The sequence below is a fragment of the Echeneis naucrates genome, chromosome 2 (assembly GCF_900963305.1).
Source record: "Echeneis naucrates chromosome 2, fEcheNa1.1, whole genome shotgun sequence".
NCBI classification, from domain to species: domain Eukaryota; kingdom Metazoa; phylum Chordata; class Actinopteri; order Carangiformes; family Echeneidae; genus Echeneis; species Echeneis naucrates.
In genome coordinates this window covers 9,907,940-9,932,811 of record NC_042512.1, presented here as the reverse complement: position 1 = coordinate 9,932,811, position 24,872 = coordinate 9,907,940, and the positions used below count along the sequence as shown (strand labels likewise).

At 42.5% G+C, this 24,872-nt stretch overlaps 9 non-coding genes across 9 annotated transcripts; 5 read left to right on the top strand and 4 right to left on the bottom strand.

Annotated features, from left to right (window-relative positions):
* Positions 1–486: 486 nt before the first annotated feature.
* Positions 487–558, bottom strand: trnag-ucc (transfer RNA glycine (anticodon UCC)). Its single transcript has one exon. It is a non-coding gene; the product is annotated as a tRNA-Gly (tRNA).
* An 813-nt stretch (positions 559–1,371) lies between these two features.
* Positions 1,372–1,444, top strand: trnak-cuu (transfer RNA lysine (anticodon CUU)). The gene has a single exon. It is a non-coding gene; the product is annotated as a tRNA-Lys (tRNA).
* A 3,962-nt stretch (positions 1,445–5,406) lies between these two features.
* On the top strand, positions 5,407–5,599 carry LOC115058161 (U2 spliceosomal RNA). Its single transcript, XR_003842036.1, has one exon. It is a non-coding gene; the product is annotated as a U2 spliceosomal RNA (small nuclear RNA).
* Positions 5,600–10,233: 4,634 nt separating this feature from the next.
* On the top strand, positions 10,234–10,305 carry trnaq-uug (transfer RNA glutamine (anticodon UUG)). The gene has a single exon. It is a non-coding gene; the product is annotated as a tRNA-Gln (tRNA).
* A 1,000-nt stretch (positions 10,306–11,305) lies between these two features.
* Positions 11,306–11,387, bottom strand: trnas-uga (transfer RNA serine (anticodon UGA)). Its single transcript has one exon. It is a non-coding gene; the product is annotated as a tRNA-Ser (tRNA).
* Positions 11,388–11,795: 408 nt separating this feature from the next.
* On the bottom strand, positions 11,796–11,869 carry trnat-ugu (transfer RNA threonine (anticodon UGU)). The gene has a single exon. It is a non-coding gene; the product is annotated as a tRNA-Thr (tRNA).
* Positions 11,870–14,159: 2,290 nt separating this feature from the next.
* Positions 14,160–14,241, top strand: trnas-gcu (transfer RNA serine (anticodon GCU)). The gene has a single exon. It is a non-coding gene; the product is annotated as a tRNA-Ser (tRNA).
* Positions 14,242–17,082: 2,841 nt separating this feature from the next.
* trnaa-agc (transfer RNA alanine (anticodon AGC)) lies at positions 17,083–17,155 on the top strand. Its single transcript has one exon. It is a non-coding gene; the product is annotated as a tRNA-Ala (tRNA).
* A 2,902-nt stretch (positions 17,156–20,057) lies between these two features.
* On the bottom strand, positions 20,058–20,130 carry trnaf-gaa (transfer RNA phenylalanine (anticodon GAA)). The gene has a single exon. It is a non-coding gene; the product is annotated as a tRNA-Phe (tRNA).
* Positions 20,131–24,872: the final 4,742 nt, after the last annotated feature.

Sequence of the window (24,872 nt, the reverse complement as noted above, 5' to 3'; positions counted from 1 at the left end):
TAAAGATCCAAAATACATCCCTGTACATCAGAGTGGTGCTGTGGCTTAGTTGGTCAAAGAGCCTGTCTAGTAAACAGGAGATCCTGGGTTCAGTGTCTCATTGATAAAGTTTAAGGTTGTTGAGTTAAATTCATATAAGTTTCATTAAAAGGACACAGCACTCTCTCTGACCAGTCACTTAACTGCACAGTCTTCATGTCTCCCAGCAGTTCCTTGTTGCTAAAGTCAGATGTTGTAGAAAAAAAAGTACTTCTGGGTTTTCATCAGCAGTAGGTTACAATGATCAATATTATAGATATGACAGACAGAGTTCTCGATGTTTTCCTGTTAATCAGTGCTGCTGAAAATCTCATGTAGTGTGTATAAATAGCAGAGGATGGTTTCGATCCTTCGACCTCTGAGTTATGGGCCCAGCACGTTCATCGTTGGCACCATTGGCATGAGATCTACAGAATCTCAAGTTAAATTGTAGACACACAGTTAAACTGCAATGGCCGGGAATCGAACCCGGGTCAACTGCTTGGAAGGCAGCTATGCTCACCACTATACCACCATTGCATGCAAAATGGTGAGCATCCACTCCGAATGGACGCGAAATGGTACCGTTTGTTTGCGCTGTAAAAATTCTTATTTGTGCTGCTACGGTTTTATCGATGTTAGACATTTTAATTTCTGGTGATGAAGTCACACAGCCCCCCATGTTCTCCAAATGGACCCAAAGTGCAGTTGTCACCAAATTTATCAAACAGTAATGTCAGATGTCAGATGTCAGTAATTTAAGATGTTCAATCTTAAATAATTACATAGCCTTTCGTAGCTCAAAGCTTTTGATCCAGTGAGACATTTATAAGCAGTTAGTTCCATTAGGCCACTGGGACAGATATTTAATATCTCCAAGAAGCGAGAATAGGTTAGGAAGGATACTAAATGTTGTAGTGTATGATCAATGCTCAGAAAACGTTTGACTACATTTTAAATGCCATAAATGTCCTGCTGTCAATGGCTCGTTGGTCGAGGGGTATGATTCTCGCTTCGGGTGCGAGAGGTCTGACTGGAACTTTTCCTGTTGCAGCCTGCTATTCCTGCTAGAATGATCCTAAATATCTGCCTTTAAGGACATCGTGAACTAGCAGACAATTGGTCACCTGCCAAGATAAAAATATATATAATCATGCTGTGCACGTGCAAATGAAGATCATTATATGCATCATAATCATGGACCAGCAAAGATGGTGACAGATAGAACATCATGTTATGTCAGCACCACAAAAGTAGTACAAAGAAGTACCAAGATGTACAGAGGATCTGTACATCTTGGTACTTGTCTAACATCGATAAAACCGTAGCATCACAAATCTTGCAGCTTTAGCAGCCCGGCTAGCTCAGTCGGTAGAGAATGAGACTCTTAATCTCAGGGTCGTGGGTTCGAGCCCCACGTTGGGCGATAAGTAGTTTCTTTTTTTTAGACCCAAACTTACCCAGCAGAACACTGCCTGGTTATGAGCAGGTTAAAAAGTAGAGACTTCCACCTGCAGTCTATCCAATGACCAGCAGGGGGCTCCACTGGTTGACAAAAACAGCCAGGATGGCCGAGCGGTCCAAGTCACTGTGTTCAGGTCGCAGTCTCCTCTGGAGGCGTGGGTTTGAAAACATGTAGTGGACTTAGTTGTGTCTATCCTCAGCTGGGACTTGAACAGAATCTCAACACTCAAGTGAGTTGATGAGTTAAAACAAGCAAGCTTAATACTGAAGTATGTTTTCAAGACTGAAGATCTTCCCTCTTCAGCTAGTGCAGCTTCAGTATGGCATTGTTACTATTGTCAGTGATTAAGCCAAACTGTCTTATACGGTGAATGTGTGCTCTATGTTTTTTTTTTCTTTTGCAAGAAAATGTAAAATAAAATAAAACTTAAAAGTGAGCTGAAAGAAAAGGAGCAGTTCTGTGTTAAGTGTGAATGATGACTTTTTGTGTGTGTGGGGATGTTTTGTTTTGAATTTATGATCTTTGTTGTCCATAAAGAAAGGCATTAACAAAGCCCCACCTGTCATGTCTCTATTCCCCACCAGTGGGGTGGAGCCCACACTTTAAGAACGGCGGCCCGATAAGCATCCAACAGCATCACTGAGTTACTGAGCACAGTGACAACTGTACACATTACTGGAGAAAGTGATAAATGACATTCTCCCTGTTTTCCTGTTAATCAGTGCTGCTGAAAATCTCCTGACATCTTCCAGCTAGATGATGAGACATCCAGTGTTTTAGGATAGCAGAGGATGGTTTTGATCCATTGACCTCTGGGTTATGGGCCCAGCACGCTTCCGTGAACTGGATTTATTTCCTTTCCTGGATTTACTTCATCATTTCAGTCACTCTGTGGATTCAGCTTACAAATGCAAAATACAACCAACATTTAAACAATGACGTGTTGAAACAAAACTTTACTGATTCCACTTTGCAAAAAGAAGAACACAGTGAGGCATTGACTGAACAGGACTTTACCTTTTCCAGATCCCTTCCTTCATCCTGATGAATGTTGAAGCAAAGAGATATTTGTTTAAACTGCAAAGTACTTTATGAACCAACATCAAAATGCTGGAAACACCGTGCTGTCGGGGGGCGCCAGTGTGTGTGTGTTTGTGTGTATGTGAATTCATGCACGTGAGTGGCATTTGACACTCAGGTCAGAGTGGGCTGTACAAACATAGACGTCACATTTGCAGCATCTCAGGCTTGTTTTGTTGTCTCTTTTCAGACCCAGGTAGGCTTGGAGGTCTACCAGGTCCAATTCTCTCCAGATGTCCCCAAACACACACTCTCCCTCCAGGTTTGTCTCCAGTATAATTCCCTCAGTGGACTCTGGGAAAAAGAGTTGGAAGCTGTGCTCCCTCACAACAAGAAGATATAAATTTTTTGGCTTGAAGACACAACTTTCTGATCTGGAGTCAGACACGCTACCATTGCACCACAGAGTCTTCCTGTGTGCTGAGTTGTTGTAGTTATTGGCGTCTCCGGCGTCGGCTAGTTAGTTTGGGTCAGACCCCCTCTCCCTTCGGGAAAAAAAAAACGTACCTCTCTGCTCCAACATTTCTCTTCCGTGATTGGTCAAGTGTTGGAAGAATCCATGACATTGATTGGCTGACAAATTTTGGACTTTGTGTACGTGATTGTGGCCTCCAACATTTCTCAAACACGATCCTTCTGCAGCTGGCACTCAGGTCGCACTCTCCCCTGGAGGTGTCAAATCCCACTTCTGACAGAATCCACTTTTCTTTCACCTCTACTGCTGTAAGGTGTGTTTGGGGACAAAGGTATTGGCGACATAACACTAAGGGCTCGTCCGCGATTTGAACCCGGGACCTCTCGCACCCAAAGCAAGAATCATACCCCCAGGACCAACGAGCCATTAGCTGCAAAGACTTAAAGGTGCTAAAGGGCATTCTGGTCTGGACTCCTGACAGTGTTTTGTAAAGTTTGTTAACCAAACTCTTCCAAAGTGGATGAAAAATCTGTATAAAATGTGAATTTGACTTTTTCACAATAAAGGAGTAAGGACTGAAAACTCTAAAGCCTGTGGCTCCCTGTGGTAGGAATGGACAGCAGTTGTTGGACTAAAGATGACTCAACTGTTACTGAATCATCTGTAGCTCAGTCAGTGGAGCATCAGAAAGGAGCAGCTGCTTCACTCTCAGTGGAGTTCCTCCTCATCACCTCAACAAAGCAGAAGGGTCATCTCTGCAGTTGTTCTCTGAAACCGTCTGTATCTGTATCGTAGAAGAAGTAAAAACAAATGGGAAAATAACACTCAGTAACATTTATGTTTGTATGTGTTGTCCCCCTTCAGCAGGAAGTTTCTGTGGTCTTGGTAACAGTTTGAAGAACAAAATGATCAGACAACGAACCTCTTAAATTCATGAGGATGAATAGACACAGTTTAGTCCGTTCATCTGTAACACACAGCTGCCCAAACACGAAGGGACTCGAACCCTCAGTCTTCTGATCCGAAGTCAGACGCCTTGTCCATTAGGCCACGTGGTCACTGGGCCATGGTGATATCCCATTGTCAGTCAGTCAGCTCTGCCTGGATACAACAGTGATCAGGGCTGTATGATGTATGTTTATACTGAAACTCTGACAGCTCTCCTCCATCTCCCTCTTTTACTTTCTCTGGGTTCCAGGCCTCGTTGGTGCAGTAGTGATGCTGTTGGATGCTTATAGGGCCGCCGTTCTTAAAGTGTGGGCTCCACCCCACTGGTGGGGAATAGAGACATGACAGGTGGGGCTTTGTTAATGCCTTTCTTTATGGACAACAAAGATCATAAATTCAAAACAAAACACCCACACACACACAAAAAGTCATCAGTAACACTTAACACAGAACTGCTCCTTTTCTTTCAGCTCACTTTTAAGTTTTATTTTATTTTACATTTTCTTGCAAAAGAAAAATAACACAGAAGCACACATTCACCATATAAGAAGTGGAGACGGCTTGGCTCCATCAATGACATCCCTCGACACCCTCGACATCCCCTCGGGGATCTAGTTTCCTGGTGCTGTAGCTTAGCTGGTCAAAGTGCTGGTCTAGTAAACAGGTTCAAATCCCAGCAGTGCCTTGTTGTAAATGTTGGAGAAACAACATGGCTGATGTAAGTTTCCCCGTCTTGATTAGAAATTTCTGGAACTATTTGTGAAGGTGCTGCTGGCTAACAGGAGTATTATATTTTAGAAGTAAAGTATTCCCTTTTTCAGCTATTCCACTGTTATGTTTAAAATGCAAAGTACCTTTTTAACCAACATCAAAATACTGGAAACACCGTGCTGTGGCTCGCCCCGTCCGGGCGTGTGTGGTCGGGGGGAGCCGGCCTCGCCGCTGTGAGGCAGGACCCTTGCTGGTGGCTCTGTGCCACTGTGCTCTGTTTGTGTTGTCCGGTTTGTGCCCAATGGCCCTGGGGTCCTTTTGTTGGCCCCTCAGTTCCAGGCCTCGTTGGCGCAGTAGGCAGCGCGTCAGTCTCATAATCTGAAGGTCGTGAGTTTGAGCCTCACACGGGGCACTTCTTTAGTTAATAATGAGGAGTTAGTGGTTGGGTCTAGAAGCTCAGTTCTTTTAACACTCTCTGGTTAACATGTTTCAATTATATCTTTGGACCGTCTACGGACCATTTCACTGCTCCGTGTGGACAAATATGTGAAGTTTTACAGCTGACCAAGAAGAGACATTTTCTTTGCTCTACAACGTAACTTTGTGAAAATAACATGTCTGTGGTTGTTTTCTGATCCCTCCTTCGTTTCTTCATGTCTTCTGTTTGTGTCTCTCTCTCGGAGTGATGTTGTTACTGAAGCCGACTCTGACCCCTCACTGAGCGGGTCGGTGCGGAGAAACACTCCGTTACCTCCGACAGCTGAGCGGTATCGCTTCTCGGCCTTTTGGCTAAGATCAAGTGTAGTATCTGTTCTTATCAGTTTAATATCTGATACGTCCCCTACCCGGGGACCATATATTAAATAGATTTTTGGAACAGGGAGTAAAATCTAAAATCTGAAAACATTCATGGAATACATAGAAAACAGTATCACAGAGTCACAAATATTTTTAGAACTTTATAGCAAAGTATGTCACAATAAGTAGAAAATATGTTGAAAGACTGACGGCATAGGTCTCACTTTGAGCGATGATTTAGAAAATAATGCTCAAATTTAATTCATTTTCACAAAACTATAATGGATCACAGTTTAGTTCTTATAAAAGACTTTGATAAAGTGAGTAACTTACAGGTTTAATCCATTTTCAGTTTCAATTATTTTCATGTTACGCCATGTGGTGATTTTAGGCATAATACAACAAATTGTCACATAATTTCTGATACCAATGAAAAATCTAAAAACAACATGTTTCTATAAAGATGAGAGTTAGTAGAGCAAATATCAACCTTTTTTGTGCCTCTTATTTAAATTTTTTACAAAACCCCTTTTTCTGGTATACATGTCACTGACCCAAACACAAATGAATGAGGACAAAAAACAGCAAAGCAAAAGTAAAAAAAAAAGTCCAAATATGTTAGTTTACTTTTGGTCAACCAGTAGCGAGACTGCAGTCAGCCGCTTCGGTCTTTCTCTTTATAGTCGTCACAACCAAACGGTTTCTCTTCTGTATTGACCTCCATGTATACTTTAAGGCTTTTCTCTGGTTTAAATCTTTTCCCACAAACATCACAGCTGAAGTGTTACACTTCTGTGTGGATCTTCATGTGTCGTTTAACTTCATTCTTTAGTTTAAATTTTTTCCCACAAACATCACAACCGAAGGGTCTCTCTTCTGTATGGACTGCCATGTGTGTTTTAAGCACTCCCTTTTTTTTAAAGCTTTTCCCACAAACATCACAGCTGAAGGGTTTCACTTCTGTATGGACTGCCATGTGTGTTTTAAGCACTCCCTTTTTTTTAAAGCTTTTCCCACAAACATCACAGCTGAAGGGTTTCACTTCTGTATGGACTGCCATGTGTTTGTTAAGGGTATCCTTTAGTTTAAATCTTTTCCCACAAACATCACAGCTGAAGGGTTTCACTTCTGTATGGACTGCCATGTGTTTGTTAAGGGTATCCTTTAGTTTAAATCTTTTCCCACAAACATCACAGCTGAAGGGTTTCACTTCTGTATGGACTGCCATGTGTTTGTTAAGGGTATACTTTAGTTTAAATCTTTTCCCACAAACATCACAGCTGAAGGGTCTCTCATCTGTGTGGACTGCCATATGTGGTTTAAGCATTGCCTTTAGTTTAAATCTTTTCCCACAAACATCACAGCTGAAGGGTCTCTCTTCTGTATGGACCGTCATGTGTCTGTTAAGGGCTGCCTTTAGTTTAAATCTTTTCCCACAAACATCACAGCTGAAGGGTCTCTCTTTTGTGTGGACCTTCATGTGTTTGTTCAGGATTTTCTTTAATGAAAATCTTTTCCCACAAACATCACAGCGGAAGGGTTTCTCTCTTGTATGTACTACCATGTGTGATTTAAGATAAGCTTGTCGCTTAAACCTTTTGTAATAAAATGAGCAGCCAAACAGTCTCTCTACTGAGTGAACTTGCATATGCTGTTTCTCCCCTGTGTGGGTCTTCATGTGAATCTTCAGATCCCACTTTTTTTTAAACATTTCCCCACACTCAGAGCAGCTGATGGGTTTTTCATTACTGTCACATTTTCTAACATTTGCATCACCTTCATGTATTTTCACATCTAACTGGGCCACTCTGGTTTCATGATAATCATCTTCACTGATTTCAGTATCAGAGGAGTCTGAGACCTCTTCCTCTGGATCTGGATCTGGTTGAAGAGGACTCTGTGGATCACAGCTCCTGGCCGGTTCATTCATCTCTTCATCCTCACTCTTCACCTGAAACGGCCTCACAGGGTTCCTGGTCTCCTCCAGTCCTGGTACCTGGTCCTCCTCCTGTTCCTGTTTAAGGACTGGACTCTCTGAATCCTCCGGATCCGGACTGGAGGTGAACTCAGTAGGAACCTCTTTTTTCACCATCAGCTGCTGAACATCTGGAGGAAACGATTCAATCATGAATCCTCTTTATTAGCTACAATATGAACACAGTTATTCCTCCAGCTGCTTCATTCTACATCTGCCAAATACAGTCCTCAGCCTTTCTCACTCATAAAAACAACCGACCCGTTTTGTGGATCAGGACTCGGGGCTGCAGCAGCTCCAGCTGGCTCCTCTGCCGGTCGATCTCCTGCCTGAAGCCCGAAGCCTCCTCCTCATATCCGGCTACCATTCTGTCCACGGCCGCTAAGATCTCCCGGCAGGCGGCGGCGAGTCTGTCGGTGACAAAACCCCGCAGGACTTCTGCTGTGGACATTTTAGCTCCTTCACTTTCCAGCTGACGGACAAAAGACCATCAGTGCTGTTTGTGTGGAGCAAATATACAGATATTATCAGTATGAGACACTTTATCGAAACAATTCCTATATTATTTTTCTAAACATTGATTCAATGTGGTCATTAACCTGCAATATGCCCTTTAAGGTAACATTTGTGACTTTCTAACTACTTTCTTAACCCCCCACCCTCCATATCATTGATAAAACTTGCTGACTTGTGATTGACTTCTGAAATCACCAACACTACCCCAACAAATAGCACTTACTGCTCTCAGAACAGAAGTCTGTGCTTCAGTTGGGGAAACGTTGGTGACAAATGCACTAATTCAGCTGATCTGAAGAAATGTATTAATTTTTGTCCAAATTCCATCCAGGACAACCCCAAAGAGAAGCACCTATGCACAAAGAGTTCATCAGTGTCTCTGATTGGAGTGATCCGAGTTAGATCTGAAGAAAACATGGCTCCAAGACTTACTGTTGTTTTTGTCAATTTCCACTGAACGTGGAAAAAGAGACCAATTGAATTGATTAAGTCACATTAAGCTTTCATTTTTACCTCACTTAGGATCTTCTCCTCAAGAGTCTTTGCATTAACTTCCCAGTCGTGTCCAATGGACTCCCTTTCAGGCTTTTACCTGAATTTATCTTCTACCTGAATGAAACCACTCCCACAGCTGCCTGCCTACTTTGTTCGGGCGGTTTCAATGGTCTTGGTAATGGTTTGTAATGAAGAACACATTTAGTCCATCAGGAACAGACAACGATCCTCTTAAATTCATGAGGACCATTAGCATATGGTGAGAGGACTGTTAACTGCAGTGATTAGGGATCAGGGTTGTGTTGTTGCAGCTGATCTGAAGAAATCTATTTAAAATAGCAAATCATCATCATTTTTTACTGAATTTCTGAGCAGGACAACCCCAAAGAAAAGCATTTATGTAGAAAGGAATAACTGTAGCATATCTGAGTTAGAGCCTCAGATATGGCCTGCTGTTGTTTTTGTCAGTCAACAAGTAGCTGAGCTGTGTAGTTGTGTTGTGCTACACACCAAACATGTCCAGAAAAGACAGACTGTTCTGTGTATTTCCCTGAAGAGTTGCCAGACTGTGTTCACACCTTGATTCCTGCCATCACAGTTCACCTTTTGTGTCTTACTTTTGTTATCCTTTCCAAAATTTTATTTGATGGCACAGAGGGACCCGAGGCACTAATAAAAAAAGAAGGGGGGCCTGAAAGTGTGACTTGGTTCCCATCGTTCATATTAAAGAGCCGTTAAAGAGACTCTCTGTGATCAGCTTAGGGTTAGCTGTCATGTTTCTAAAAAAAAACAATGCGTCAACAAGTGTTCAAGGCTTTTGATGGTGTAGTGGTGGTCAGTCATCATTGGTGGTTCATCTGTAGAATTCTCACCTGCCAGGCGGGAGGCCTGGGTTCATTTTTCTGGAATGTAAAACTCAGCTGCTCTCCATGAAAAGCAGCAGTCAGCTCTGCCTGGATACAACAGTGGTCAGGGCTGTATGATGTATGTTTATACTGAAACACTGACAGCTCTCCTCCATCTCCCTCTTTTACTTACTCTGGGTTCCAGCCCTCGTTGGTGCAGCAGGCAGCACGTCAGTCTCATAATCTGAAGGTGGTGAGTTGGAGCCTCTCACCACTTCCAGGCCATGGAAGCAACAATGAGAAGTCATTTCCACTGTGTGCTGTGCTTAAATGGCTCAGTTGGTAGAGTCCCTGGTTCAATCCTGGATTTTAGTACCTGTGGTTTATCTTTAGAAGACTGTCTTTTTTAATTAATGAGAGATAAAAAGCTATTTAGGAAATGTCAAGGTGACACAAAACACAGAAGTGTTTTGGGCCCATAATACAGACGTTGATGGATTGAAACCCTCCTCTGCTATCCTAACACACTGGCTGAATGTCATTTATCACTTTCTCCAGTAATGTGTACAGTTGTCACTGTGCTCAGTGACTCAGTGATGCTGTTGGATGCTTATAGGGCCGCCGTTCTTAAAGTGTGGGCTCCACCCCACTGGTGGGGAACAGAGACATGACAGGTGGGGCTTTGTTAATGCCTTTCTTTATGGACAACAAAGATCAGAAATTCAAAACAAAACACCCCCACACACACAAAAAGTCATCAGTAACACTGAACAGAACAGGTCCTTTTCTTTCAGCTCACTTTTAAGTTTTATTTTATTTTACATTTTCTTGCAAAAAAAAAACAAAAAAAACACAGAGCACACATTCACCATATAAGAAGTGGAGACGGTTTGGCTCCATCAATGACATCCCTCGACACTGGAACCTCGAGCCAGCGCCTTTGATAAAGATCAGCTGACAGTCCTGTGGTTCCATGGTGTAATGGTTAGCACTCTGGACTTTGAATCCAGTGATCCGAGTTCAAATCTCGGTGGAACCTCTGTCTTCTGATTTAGTGGGATAGTGACTACATATAACAGTAACTCCACTCCACCCAAGACAGTGATCCACCCCTGAGCAGAGAGGAGGCTTCATGAAACAGTTTCTCTTTTCACCTGCTGCAGCAGCTCAGAGCCTCTGTGGTTCAGTAAAGGTCCAAAGAGGATGTAGCTCAGTGGTAGAGGACATGTCATATTGTGAATGAAGCTCACAGGACAGTCATGGTCACATACTCTTCTCTCCTCCAAACCTTTGAGGTTTCTCATAATGTCATTCCTTCTGTGAAGGTGGTAGAGTGGCCGAGCAGTCCAACGTGCTGGATTAAGGCTCAGGTCTCTTTGGAGGCAAACAGTTTCAACTGCCAGCTTGTTATATCTGTAGTATCTAACATTATGAACAAGGCACTGCTGTGATTCAAACCCAGGATCTCCTGTTTAAGAGACAGACACTTTCTGTCTCAAGATCCTGATCGACAGCATTGTTGCGTTTTGCTACATCTGAACTCAAGATACAAATAAAATAATCTAAAATGGCTTTTATTTTGAAATGCTTTTTTGGCGCGACTGCTCTTGTTCTTTCTGTAGCTCAAAGTGTTAAGGAGTTGAAACGCAGCAAAACATATGAAATGATGAAAATAAAGATTAGAATTCATTTAATTTTTGGTGGGATGACTATGCTGACTGGATAACTGAGAGATCAGAGTGTTAGACAAGATAAGTACTTCCTGTGCTTCATTAGCAGTGCTGCAGATTGAACCCAGGACCTCATACATGCAAAACATACGCTCTCCCACTGAGCTACATCCCCTGCATGGTCTCGTAGCTTTAGCAGCTTAATCAGCTTTAGCTAGGGAGTTTTGTCAATGACCTGTATTTCTCATGAACTAAAGCCATTTTACCCTGAGCGAAAATCAAACCCGGGCTGCAGCAGTGAGAGCTGATCCAGCCACATGCAGTGGTGGTATAGTGGGAAGCATATTTTCATCAAAATTACGTTTTAATCGTTGTTGGCAGGACTCGAACCTGCGTGGGGAAACCCCAATGGATTTCAAGTCCATCGCCTTAACCACTCGGCGACAACAACTACATAAGCTGCTGAAAACCTTTGTGACATCACAGAATGAGCATCTGCATGAGCAGAGTGTTGGAGAGCAGAACTCTTTCCTGTGCTTCAGATACACTGTTTGGTTCTGAGCTGATTGTTAATAATCAATGAATGATCAATAATCTTCTCAGCTGTTCTGAATGGTGACAGTGAGGCAGCCTTTGTGTTTAATGCCTTTGATCTCCAGTGACGTCACACAGTCTCGTTGTGGAGTTATTAGTTGTTGATTCTGCAAAAATGTGGTGCGGTGAAATGGTCCATAGAAGTCTAACATCACTGAAACATGTTAACCAGACAGTGTTCAAGGATTTGAGGTTTAAACCACTAAAATCTCATTATTAACTAAAGCTGTGTCTGTTATATCTATAACATTTAACATTATCCGCAAGGCACTGCTGGGATTTGAACCCAGGATCTCCTGTTTACAAGACAGGCGCTTTGACCAGCTAAGCCACAGCACCATGCTGAAGTACATGTATATACAGAGGATCTGGTGATGGAAGTGTAATGTGTATACTGCAGCTGAGGTTGATGGTAAAGTGGTTTGTTTTAATGTAAGAGTGCAGCGTTTGGATGCTCCAATCAGTCCGAGAAGGGTTTCCACATGTATGGATTCCCCAAGAACCATGAGGGCTGGAAAACGTGGTGTGTGTGCTTGTGTGTGTGTGTGTACAGATACAAATGCTAATAAAGATAAGTATATGTACCGCAAAGGACCTCTGATATAATACAGAGATTGTCAATTGAGATTGAGGTAGTGATTTAATCATTTTACTCCTGGAGATACTTTCACTATATATAATCACACTGTGCAAATAAAGATCAGTATATGCATCACGGTACCACTTTGGGTTCATTTAGAGAACATGTGCAGATTGCTGGGGAATTAGCTCAAATGGTGGAGCGCTCGCTTAGCATGTGAGAGGTAGTGAGATCGATGCCCACATTCTCCATAAGACTTTAGCTCTTTGTTGGAGATACAGCAACAAGTGAACTAAACACAGCAAGTCTCTGGGTGGGCTTTGGAGCCTTTTGGGAAACAGAAGCAGGACTGTTGTTGTGTATGGAGCTTTGACTGTTTCCTGAACACATCATAAACTTAAGCAGCTGCTCTCCTGCTCACATGTTCTTCACACCATCACAATATATCGATGGTGGGTTGGTGGACCGGTGGACACTTTGATATCAGTAAATCCACCGTGTTTTAAAGAAGTTCAGAGTGTTTCAGAGTTTCTGACATGGATACAGACAGACAGATCCAGTGTCCCAGAGAGAGAGGAGGCCCGCTGAGCTTTCATGTTCTTCTGTGGAACAGACAGCAGAGACTGAGACATTGCATGCTAAATATAAATAAAACCACATACTCAACTACTTGTTTGGCTGTTATTGCATCATTCCATATTTGCACATGTCAGTTTCACATTTGGAGTGGTAGGGTGACAACTGAAAGCTCTGTAGAAGTATTACTTAGATACGTTTTCAAGTTTTAGTGGGAAAGCAAACACATCTCTCAAGGAGCCTTAGACCACCGACCATCCTGACATGTTCGTCCAGCTGCCAGTCTCTGACGAGGAAACAGAAACCAATGTAGAGGAAAGGGGCAGTGCAACTGTGCTCACATTAGCATGTAGTGTGAGGATGAAGTAAACTGTAAATCTCACTTTGAGCAACGTAGAACATTGTTTATTATTTGAATATGACTGCACAGAGTTTTTGAATGATCAATAATCTTCTCAGCTGCTCTGAATGGTGACAGTGGGGCAGCCTTTGTGTTTACATCTGAATCACATGTGATTTTGGAAATTCTTCAAAGCAGCTTCAAAGGAGGAGTTTCATTCTGTGAGTATTGTTACATCATCAGGCGATGTATCAAAGGCAGCAGCTCTTCAGACACACAAGTGACACACAACTGTGAGGAGCACAAGTGTTGACCTCTCGCACCCTACACATTCAAACCCCAGCAGTGCTGTGGTTCATACTTTACAGCTTGTCACTGTAAATTACTGTGATGAGTGCTGATTCTCTCAAATAAGAATATGTATAAAACAAACAAACCAAATCAATTAAACGGCTTTGCTTTGTCCTGACACCCAAACATTTGGACACAACTTTCTGGCGGGCTGTCATTAGTCTTACTAAAGTTTTCCGAGCGTGAAAAGCGGTTAATCACCAAATTTCCTTCTGCTGAACGAAGCTGTAATAAAGGAAGTGATGAGCAGGAACTCCACTGAGAGCGAAGCACTGCAGGATGTCTTGTAGCCAACAACAGAAGTGCCACTGCAGCACTCTGCTGCTCAACTCTCAGTATTATAGATATGATAGACAACATTCTCCGTGTTTTCCTGTTAATCAGTGCTGCTGAAAAACTCATGTCTCATGATGGGACATCCAGTGTGTATAAACAGCAGAGGATGGTTTCAATCCATCGACCTCTGGGTTATGGGCCCAGCACGCTTCCACTGCACCACTCTGCTCACTAGGTTCAGGTTGCAATGTCCTCTGGAGTTTTGTGTAATTTTTAACCACCGCATCCACTTTCTGTCAAAGCGGCTGTGGTGGTTAAAAAGTACTGAGATTTCCACCTGCAGTGTATCAAATGACCACGAGGGGGCAGCTTGGAAAATGAAGTCAGATCTTATTGAAGAGCATCAGACTTTTAATCTGAGGATCCAGGGTTCAAGTCCCTGTTCAGGTGCTGCAGCTTCTTCCCAATGGATGTTTTTTTGTCATCACATGTACCTTTGGGTTCATGACGAGGTGGCCGAGTGGTTAAGGCGATGGACTGCTAATCCATTGTGCTCTGCACGCGTGGGTTCGAATCCCATCCTTGTTGGTGTTCAGCTGGCTTTAGTCTGTCTGAGTTGTACCCTGCTGTTGAGCAGATTGAATTGTGGTGATTGCACTTTTTTTAACAGGAGACAAACTTTGTTAAGAGTCATGATGGTCACTACACTACAGAAACTGCATGCACTCATTCATTTGAAGCGACCGTGAGAGTGTGACGTATCCATCTGTGTCGCGTGGGGCATCAATGAAAGGCAGGAAATGCCTTTGATCTCCAGTGACGTCACACAGTCTCGTTGTGGAGTTATTAGGTGTTGATTCTGCAAAAATGGTCCAGTGCGGTGAAATGGTCCATAGAAGTCTAATATCACCGAAACATGTTAACCAGACAGTGTTCAAGGATTTGAGGTTTAAACCACCAAATTCTCATTATTAACTAAAGCTGTGTCTGTTATATCTATAACAAAAAAAGACCAATTCACTTGTGGAGCTGCTGGTAAAACAGGGACAGTCTGAGATTGCTTGGACATCCTGACTGCACAAAAGAGAGACATTTCAGGATGCCTGATCCAACAAACATTTGGCTCCTGGCCCAGTTTGGTTCTTTCTTCTGTCTGCAGAACTCAAAGGTATCTGGCAGGACCATGATTGTCTTTGGAGCCTCATTAACAGAGTGCACTCTACTGTGGAGGTCATGAGAAAAAAGTGGGAGGAGTCTTTGATCTCTTTGATGTCATTAGAACCTTTGTGACAGACCTTTGTGTTTTCTTCCTCTACGATACAGACACAAACTGTCAGTACTGATGCTGAGCTGCTTAAAGTGTCTGTCTTGTAAACAGGACATTCTGCATTCAAACCCCAGCAGTGCTTCGCTCTCAGTCAGAGTTGACCTCACCCGAAGTACCCCATAACTCTTGCCAAATGACTTTTTATGACCTGCTTGTTTTGACCTACATTTCCAATATTCTGCCTCCTCTTTCAACCACACCATGAAATATTGTGAGGTTGAATGCTGCACGCTGACTGCTTGTGTGTCCAAATGGCTTCAAAGACATCTTTTTGCCATGAACTCCTCCAAACCTTCGGACACAGCTTTGAGCTTTCTCACAGGTGACACAGGTGTGCTGTATTCAGGCTCCAGTCTCTTGGTGTGGGTTCAAATCCCACCACTGCCAGGTCATCTCTCTCTCTGCCATTATTTAATATATTATATTTATAATATAATAATATACATTATATTATAATATATATATATGACATTTACAATATAGAAATAGAATAGAAATACCAGAACGAAAGACAAAGAATTAATCAGTGTCTCTGATTGGAGTGAATCAATAGATTCTGTAATTGAAGTCATCTAACGTCTAAGAAGACATCAATTCCATGACTTGTTGTGTTTGGTAGTTAACACAGCATCAAGAAATAACACTATTAAATTCAAAACTCAAGTAAACTTTGAGGTTGCATAATTAATTGTGACTTTCACTTTGTGGTGGCAGTTATGGCTCCCACCAAACCTGTTGTTGCCTTTGTCAGTCAGCACTGCCTCAACAAGGAGCACTTAGTGAATTCAACAGCCAAGTCAGCGCTCAGGTAAGCTGAAGTCTTGTGGAGAATGTGGACATCGATCCCACTACCTCTCACATGCTAAGCGAGCGCTCTACCATTTGAGCTAATTCCCCTGTACTGGCATGCTAGACCCTTTAAAAAGGCTCCTTTAACAACCTCTGAGTTCACCATCAACAGGTTTCAAAGATATTTAGAAATCATTCACGATGGCCTTAAAGGCAGATATTTAGGATAATTCTAGCTGGAATAGCAGGCTGCAACAGGAAAAGTTCTGCATTTCTCTGTGGCGCAATCAGTCAGCGTGTTCGGCTGTAGCTCAGTGGTAGACGTTCACCAAAACAAAAGGCCACTCAAGGCAGAACCACTGCTCAGTCTCAAGACCAGACCGTGCTCAGACCACATCTTCAACAAACATGATGAGGTGACAAACATGTGGGACATGTGTGTGTTACACCAATAGACTGTAAATGCACACTAGTGGTCAATTAGAATAATGAACGTGGGTAGAAGATAATATAATACATAATTAAAAAACAAAACTCTGTCTTCTGCTCTATAAGACATTACTGGGACAAGATTCCATCGCCTTTGAAATGATTCAGTTGCCTTTGAAGTGACTGTGATGTCATTGGCTCCCCATAATTCCATGTAAATACCAGCTGGCAGACAGAGTTACATCATAGTACATGCACAGGAGAACTACAGCGAAGCACACTGACAAACACAAACATCATGCCAAAGAGGATGAAGATCCCACAAGTTCACAACAAGTGAACTAAACATAGACATCCTGTCTAGACAAAGTTGTTTTGGTCGACTTTTGACTGGCCCACACTTTTAAAAGACCAAAATAAAAAAATAAAATAAAAAAAAACAGTTCAGTTGTGTCATGGTTCATTGGTAACAACTAACATTTTGTAGATCAGTATCATACCATGGTTGGCTGTGCAACGTTTGGATGCTCCAATCAGTCCGAGAAGGGTTTCCACATGTATGGATTCCCCAAGAACCATGAGGGCTGGAAAAGGTGGTGTGTGTGTGTGTGTGTGTGTGTGTATACAGATACAAATGCAAATAAGTATATGCACCACAAAGGGCCTCTGATGTAATATAGACATTGTCAATTAAAACGAGGTTGTGATTTAATCATTTTACTCCTGGAGATACTTTCACAGCTAGCAAAGACAAACTAGCAGACAATTGGTCACCTGCCAAAATAAAAATATATACAATCACACTGTGCACGTGCAAATAAAGATCAGTATATGCATCACAGTACCACTTTGGGTTCGTTTAGAGAACATGGGGGGTGATGGCAGGGGAATTAGCTCAAATGGTAGAGCGCTCGCTTAGCATGTGAGAGGTAGTGGGATCGATGCCCACATTCTCCACAAGACTTTAGCTCTTTGTTGGAGGGTGGACTTTGGAGCCTTTTGGTAAACAGAAGTAGGACTGTTGTTGTGTATGGAGCTTTGACTGTTTCCTGAACACATCATAAACTTAAGCAGCTGCTCTCCTGCTCACATGTTCTTCACACCATCACAATATATCGATGGTGGGTTGGTGGACCGGTGGACACTTTGATATCAGTAAATCCACCGTGTTTTAAAGAAGTTCAGAGTGTTTCAGAGTTTCTGACATGGATACAGACAGACAGATCCAGTGTCCCAGAGAGAGAAGAGGCCCGCTGAGCTTTCATGTTCTTCTGTGGAACAGACAGCAGAGACTGAGACATTGCATGCTAAATATAAATAAAACCACATACTCAACTACTTGTTTGGCTGTTATTGCATCATTCCATATTTGCACATGTCAGTTTCACATTTGGAGTGGTAGGGTGACAACTGAAAGCTCTGTATAAGTATTACTTAGATGCGTTTTCAAGTTTTAGTGGGAAAGCAAACACATCTCTCAAGGAGTTAACCTTGAGTCTGGAGCCTTAGACCACCTGACATGTTCGTCCAGCTGCCAGTCTCTGATGAGGAAACAGAAACCAATGTAGAGGAAAGGGGCAGTGCAACTGTGCTCACATTAGCATGTAGTGTGAGGATGAAGTAAACTGTAAATCTCACTTTGAGCAACGTAGAACATTGTTTATTATTTGAATATGACTGCAGAGTTTTTGAATGATCAATCAGCTTCTCAGCTGCTCTGAATGGTGACAGTGGGGCAGCCTTTGTGTTTACATCTGAATCACATGTGATTTTGGAAATTCTTCAAAGCAGCTTCAAAGGAGGAGTTTCATTCTGTGAGTATTGTTACATCATCAGGCGATGTATCAAAGGCAGCAGCTCTTCAGACACACAAGTGACACACAACTGTGAGGAGTACAAGTGTTGACCTCTTGCACCCTACACATTCAAACCCCAGCAGTGCTGTGGTTCATACTTTACAGCATGTTTTCAGTCAGACCTGCTGATCTGCAGTGATGGGCTGTGTGTGCCCCCTGCCAAACACTGCATGTTTTCACATGGGGGTGGGGGGGGCTGAAATTACAAAGGGAGGAAGAAAAGACAGAGGGAGGCTTGTAAATGGGTTTAGGGTTAGGGTTAGTGTAAACACTGTAAATTACTGTGATGAGTGCTGATTCTCTCAAATAAGAATCTGTTTAAAACAAAGAAACCAAATCAATTAAACGGCTTTGCTTTGTCGTGACACCCAAACATTTGGACACAACTTTCTGACGGGCTGTCATTAGTCTTCCTAAAGTTTTCCGAGCGTGAAAAGCAGTTAATCACCAAATTTCCTTCTGCTGAACAAAGCTGTAATAAAGGAAGTGATGAGCAGGAACTCCACTGAGAGCGAAGCACTGCAGGATGTCTTGTAGCCAACAACAGAAGTGCCACTGCACCACTCTGCTGTAAACCACCCCAGATGGGACTCGAACCCACAATCCCTGGCTTAGGAGTCCAGTGCCAGCCTGCCATTACAATATATAAAAAGTTCCAGTCGCTTCTGTCGGCAGAACTCAAAGGTATCTGGCAGGACCATGATTGCCTTTTGAGCTTCATTAACAGAGTGCACTCTACTGTGCCATGACTAAAAAGTGGGAGGAGTCTTTGATCTCTTTGATGTCATTAGAACCTTTGTGACATCACAGAATCAGCATCTCCTTTGATGGTTACTGATGGAACAGGAAAAGGTCAGATCCTGATATAATCTTGTGAATCCACAAGTATGCCTTTCTTTGTTTGTGTACCAACAGCCTGAGCTCTGGTTCTGACTTTGTTTTGATGAACCTCATTATTTACACACAGCACATTCAGGACGTTAATGTGACAGTTTATTATATGCTAAAGAAACCTTGTTAAGACTCATGATGGTCAGCCACGTATGTTGGGGGTATTTTCAGATCCATAATACATCCCTGTACATCAGAGTGGTGCTGTGGCTTAGTTGGTCAAAGCGCCGGTCTAGTTCAAATCCCTGCAGTGCCTCATTGATGAAGTTTAAGGTTGTTGAGTTAAACTCATGTAACTTCCTCAGCATAAGTTCCATTAAAAAGACACAGCACTCTCTCTGACCAGTCAGTTAACTGTCACAGTCTCCATGTCTCCCTTTGGAGCAGCCTGAAGTTTTGTGGAAGAGGTGAAACCTCTTAGAGTGCTGTGGACTTGAGCCGGTAACAGGCTGAATGATTTCAATGCAGATAAAGGTTGTGTATGTTGGCTGGTTAAAGCAGCCTGTGTTTAAATCCCAGCAGTTCCTTGTTGCTAAAGTCAGATGATGTAGAAACAAACTACTTTTGGGTTTTCATCAGCTGTAGGTTACAACGATCAATATTATTGATATGACAGACAACATTCTCCATGTTGAATGTGTTAAACAATGTGTGTGAGTGTTGTTGTGGGTTTGTATCTACTGCTTCTCACTCTGGGTGCCATAAATATTTCTCGTTGGTCAGATTATGAGACTGACACACTGCCTGCTGCACCAACGAGGGCTGGAACCCAGAGTAAGTAAAAGAGGGAGATGGAGGAGAGCTGTCAGTGTTTCAGTATAAACATACATCATACAGCCCTGACCACTGTTGTATCCAGGCAGAGCTGACTGACTTTCCAATGAACCCTGTAGATCTCAGGCTGATGGTGCCAAAAGGACCACATCATCTGAAAAATCCTGCGATCTTCCACAAGAAAATGGCGTCTTTGACAGCCTTTTGGACACACAACCAGTCAGCGTGACGCATCCACCCACACAATATTTCATGGTGTGGTTGAAAGAGGAGGGAGAATATTGGAAATGTAGGTCAAAAAGACCTGAGTTTGAGTCACACTCAGGTACCACCTTTGCTGCCGAAACCCAGGATTGAACCAGGGACCTTTAGATCTTCAGTCTAACGCTCTCCCAACTGAGCTATTTCGGCTGGATGGCTCCATTTCTGCTGGATGTTCTGTGACAGTTCTGCTTGTTTTTGCCCATTAACACTGCTCTTTAACCCTCCTGTCATTTTCACCCCCCCGCCCCCCCTTCCAAACTTTGGTTGGAATTTCAATGAAAACAATCACAAGTTTTAAATTGATGTCTTCTTAGACGTTAGATGACTTCAATTACAGAATCTATTGATTCATTCCAATCAGAGACACTGATGAATTCTTTGTGTTTCTCTTTGGTTCTGGTCCTGGTTGGAATTTGGACAAAAAAGATGAGGTCTGTTTGGAGAACATGGGGGGCTGGGTGACGTCATCACCAGAAATTAAAATTTGTACTAGCATGTAGCATGCAAACTGTTTGTAAATGTTAGCACCTTGAAACTTCCGACATAGCTTTTTATCTCTCATTTCAGCATTAAGAAGCAATGTCTATGGCATTCAAACATTCTGTGTGTGAAACCACTGGTGGAGAAGGTGAATCAACCTGAGAGAAATGAGGAGAGACGGGGGGCTCGGTCGCAGAATCATTTTCTATAGTTAAATTGTTTATTACAGATCGTAGTTCAATTACAGCATTCGTTAGAGCTTCAGGATTACTTTACTTTACTTTACTTTATATGACAGTAACCTTCGGAGTGATGCCGTGGTTGTGAGTTCAAGCCTCACCTGGAGCAGCTGATTGAGCTTTTGGAAGAAAGTTGGTATCTTGTTGAAAAAAAAAAAAGATTCTGTCATGCCACCATGACATCAAAGACTCCTCCCACTTTTTCTCATGACCTCCACCACAGAGTGCACACTGTTAATGAAGCTCAAAACACAAACGTAGTCATGCCAGATACCTTTGAGTTCTGCCGACAGAAGCAACAACAAAACTGTAACTAATTTTGCAGATGAGCCCCACAACCTCTCACATGCTAAGCGAGCGCTCTACCATTTGAGCTAATTCCCCTGGGCTGGCATGCAAGCTAAGCTTTGGAAAAAAAGCAGTGAATAGTTCGAAGGAGGCAGACTGGGTACTCGGCACTAAAACAACAGTTGAAATTTGCTTTACTTCCACTGCTAAGGAAAACTGCTGGGAGTTAAAACAAGCAAGGTTAATACTGTACTGAAGATCTTCCCTCTTCAGCTAGTGCAGCTTCAGTATGGCATTGTTACTATTGTAATGATGTCATCTTCTAATACGACAAACTTTGGATAGTGAACAGCTAGCTGTTGCTAAAAAGCCATTAGCAGAGGATGGTTTCTATCCATCGACCTCTGGGTTATGGGCCCAGCACGCTTCCGCTGCGCCACTCTGCTCATAGGACAACTGCAAAGAGAAGCACTTGTACAAAAGGAAGTCGTCTGTGTTTCATACTTGAAATGATCAGTATTGTATTCTAAGAAGAAGTTGTTGTCTTTGTCAGTCAGCACTGCCCCAACGAGTAGCACTTCCTGAATTCAACAGTCAAGTTAGTGCTCAGGTTAAGGTAACATTTGTGACTTTCAAACTACTTCCTTATCCCCGACCCCCCATATCACTGATAATATCTGCTGTCCTGGTGATTGAAGAAAAGAAGGAATGACATTCCTCATGTTTTTATCCAAATTCCAACCAGGACAACCCCAAAGAGAAGCACTTATGCACAAAGACTTCATCAGTGTCTCTGATTGGAGTGATCCGAGTTAGATCTGAAGAAAACATGGCTCCAAGAATTAATGCTGTTTTTGTAAATTAACCGTGAAAGGGGAAAAAGAGCAAAGAGCATCTCCTTTTCCTGTTCCATCAGTAACCATCAAAGGAGATGCTGATTCTGTGATGTCACAAAGGTTCTAATGACATCAAAGAGATCAAAGACTCCTCCCACTTTTTTGTCATGACCTCCACAGTAGAGTGCACTCTGTTCATGAAGCTTAAAAGGCAATCATGGTCCTGCCAGATACCTTTGAGTTCTGCGGACAGAAGCAACAACAAAACTGGAACTATTTGGACTGAACCTGGTTTGTCTGTATTGCAGGTTCAAATCCTACCAACAACGGTTGGTAGGATTCTTTCATGCTTCTCTGTTTTGCTGCCACAGTCCTGGTCATATTGGATGAACTGTTGGAGTTACTGCCTTCACTCCTGACGTCCAGCACAAGAATCATGCTACATGTTAGGAGAAATGACACTTCCTGTCTGAACACCCAAAGAACAACTTGTCCATCTCCTCCTTAAAGTTGCATCCTCATTCTGATCACCTGGCTCCACCCTACATACAGCTCCAGGCTGGGAACTGAACCCAAGAACTTATTGTTGTGCTGAAGCAGTTTCACTTTCAGCAATCTATGTGTGTAGAAACAAGGATGGAAGGTCTCTGGTGTAGTCTCCTTGATTCACAAGGAGAGAATCTGTTAAATCTCATGTTCTTTTCATGTGATGGTGGTATCGTGGTCAGCATAGCTGCCTTCCAAGCTACTGACCAACAGCGTGGGGAATAAGCTGAGATAAATCTTTTTTTGGACAATGTGCTTTTAGTTTGTTCTGTAACATTGCTGACAATATTAAAACAAAGAGCTGCACGTATTCACAAGCAGCCCGATTCTCATCTTGTCTGCCCAATGAAGCCCAATCTGGCAACTCTGTTGGTGAGCACAGTCCAAATGAAGCCAGTGTTGGCTTTAGGGAGGGATGTTGAAGTCACTTGGCTTCACCTCCAACAAAGAGCTAGCCTTGTGCTTGTGCGCTCTACCATTTGAGCTAATTCCCCACACTGTTTCAGGACATTGCAGCTAAGCTTTGGGAAAAGGCACTTTTAACAACCGTGAGTTCACCATCAACAATGCAGTGACCAGGAATAAAAACCAGGTCAGTAGCTGAGGAGAAGATGGACCTAAAGTCTGACATTTAGGATAATTGGAACAGCAGGCTGTCAGAGGGGCGGCTCAACATGTCTCTGTGGTGCAATCGGTCCGTGTGTTCGGCTTTTAACCAAAAGGATGGTAGTTCAAGCCCACCCAGGGATGTTCTTTATCTCTGTATTTGTGAAGATCAGATGATGGTTCAAATCCCGGACGAGCCCATCCGGAAACACAAATGGGAACAAAGACACTCAGTCACACTCATGGAGCCTAAATCAAAAGAACATCAGATTGAGACAGGAAGAAAAAATGGAACCAAAGTGTGGAAAATAATGATTATCATCAGTATAATCATGAACACAAAATAAAGTTTGACACAGAGAGGCTGCAGCCTAGTCTAGCCTACAATAACTACACAACTTTAGTGGTCACAAACTGAAGTTGTAATCTGGTTACATGAGAGGTTACATGTTATCTTTCAAAGATACACAATCCATGAATGACTCAGTTAACTGAACAAATTAGTTTGAACCACTCACTCCCTCATTTTCTACCAGTTATCCACCACTGCTGAGACCAGACTGTGCTCAGATGGCATTTTCACTTTACAACAGCCAGAAAACATCACGAGGTGCCCAAATGGTTAAGGTGATGGAATGTTAATCCGTTGTGCTCTGTATGCGTTCAAATTCCTTCCGTCGCTGCTCCCAGAACATAAGTCTGTGTTTCAGTTTGGGAATTGTCGATGACAAATTCATGATCTCAAGAAATCTACTGAAACTGGTTTCAGTTCCTCCATCCAGAGGAATCCAGAAGCACTTATGCACAAAATTTCATCAGTGTGTCTCATTGGAGAGTTCCGAGTTAGAGCTGAAGAAAACATGGCTTCAAGACTGAAAGACCAGAAACTGAAAGGGGAAAAAGCATAGAAAATAGAAACATCCATGCAGAAAATAATCATCAATGTCTCTCATCAAGTCACATTAAGCTTGATGAGAGCATTTCTGACCTAACTCTGGTGATTACTGATTAGGGTAGTGTTGTTTCAATTGATCAGGAGAAATCTGTTCAAAATGGGAATCTTGATCATTTTGTTGAAACTCTAACCAGGACAACCCCAAAGAGAAGCACTTGTGCACAAATAATTCATCAGTGTGTCTGATTGAGGTGGTCTGAGTTAGATTCTAAGAAGGGTCTAATGGGAAATGGGTAAAGGAAGGAACAACTTCTGAAATCACCAACATTGCCCCAAATAATAGCACTTACTGCTCTCAGAATACAAGTTGGTGCTTCAGTTCGGGAAATATTGATGATTCATTCAGCTGATCTGAAGAAAACTGTTTTTTTTTTTTAATTCCATCCAGGACAACCCCAAAGAGAAGCACTGATACAAAAGGCATCAGTGTTTCTAATTGAAATGATCAGTATTGTATTCTAAGAAGATGTGGTTGTTTTTGTCAGTCAGCACTGCCCCAACAAGTAGCACTTAGTGAATTCAACAGTCAAGTCAGTGCTCAAGTTAAGGTAACATTTGTGACTTTCAAATTACTTTCTTAACCCTCACCCCCCATATCATTGATAGCAGTTGCGGTTGGGGTGATTGATGAAGAAGGAATGGCATTGCTCATCATTTTTGTCCAAATTCCAACCAGGACAACCCCAAAGAGAAGCACTTATGCACAAAGACTTCATCAGTGTCTCTGATTGGAGTGATCCGGGTTAAATAGCTCACACATGATCTCCCCAAAAGAGTCTTGCAGCCACTTCCCTGTTGTGTCTGAATCAAACCACTCCCACCTGTCTACTTTGTTGAGACGGTTTCAATGGTTCATATCAGGAACAGACAACGATCCTCTTAAATTCATGAGGTCCTTTAACATATGGTGAGACGGCAGCTAACTGTGGTGATTGGTTA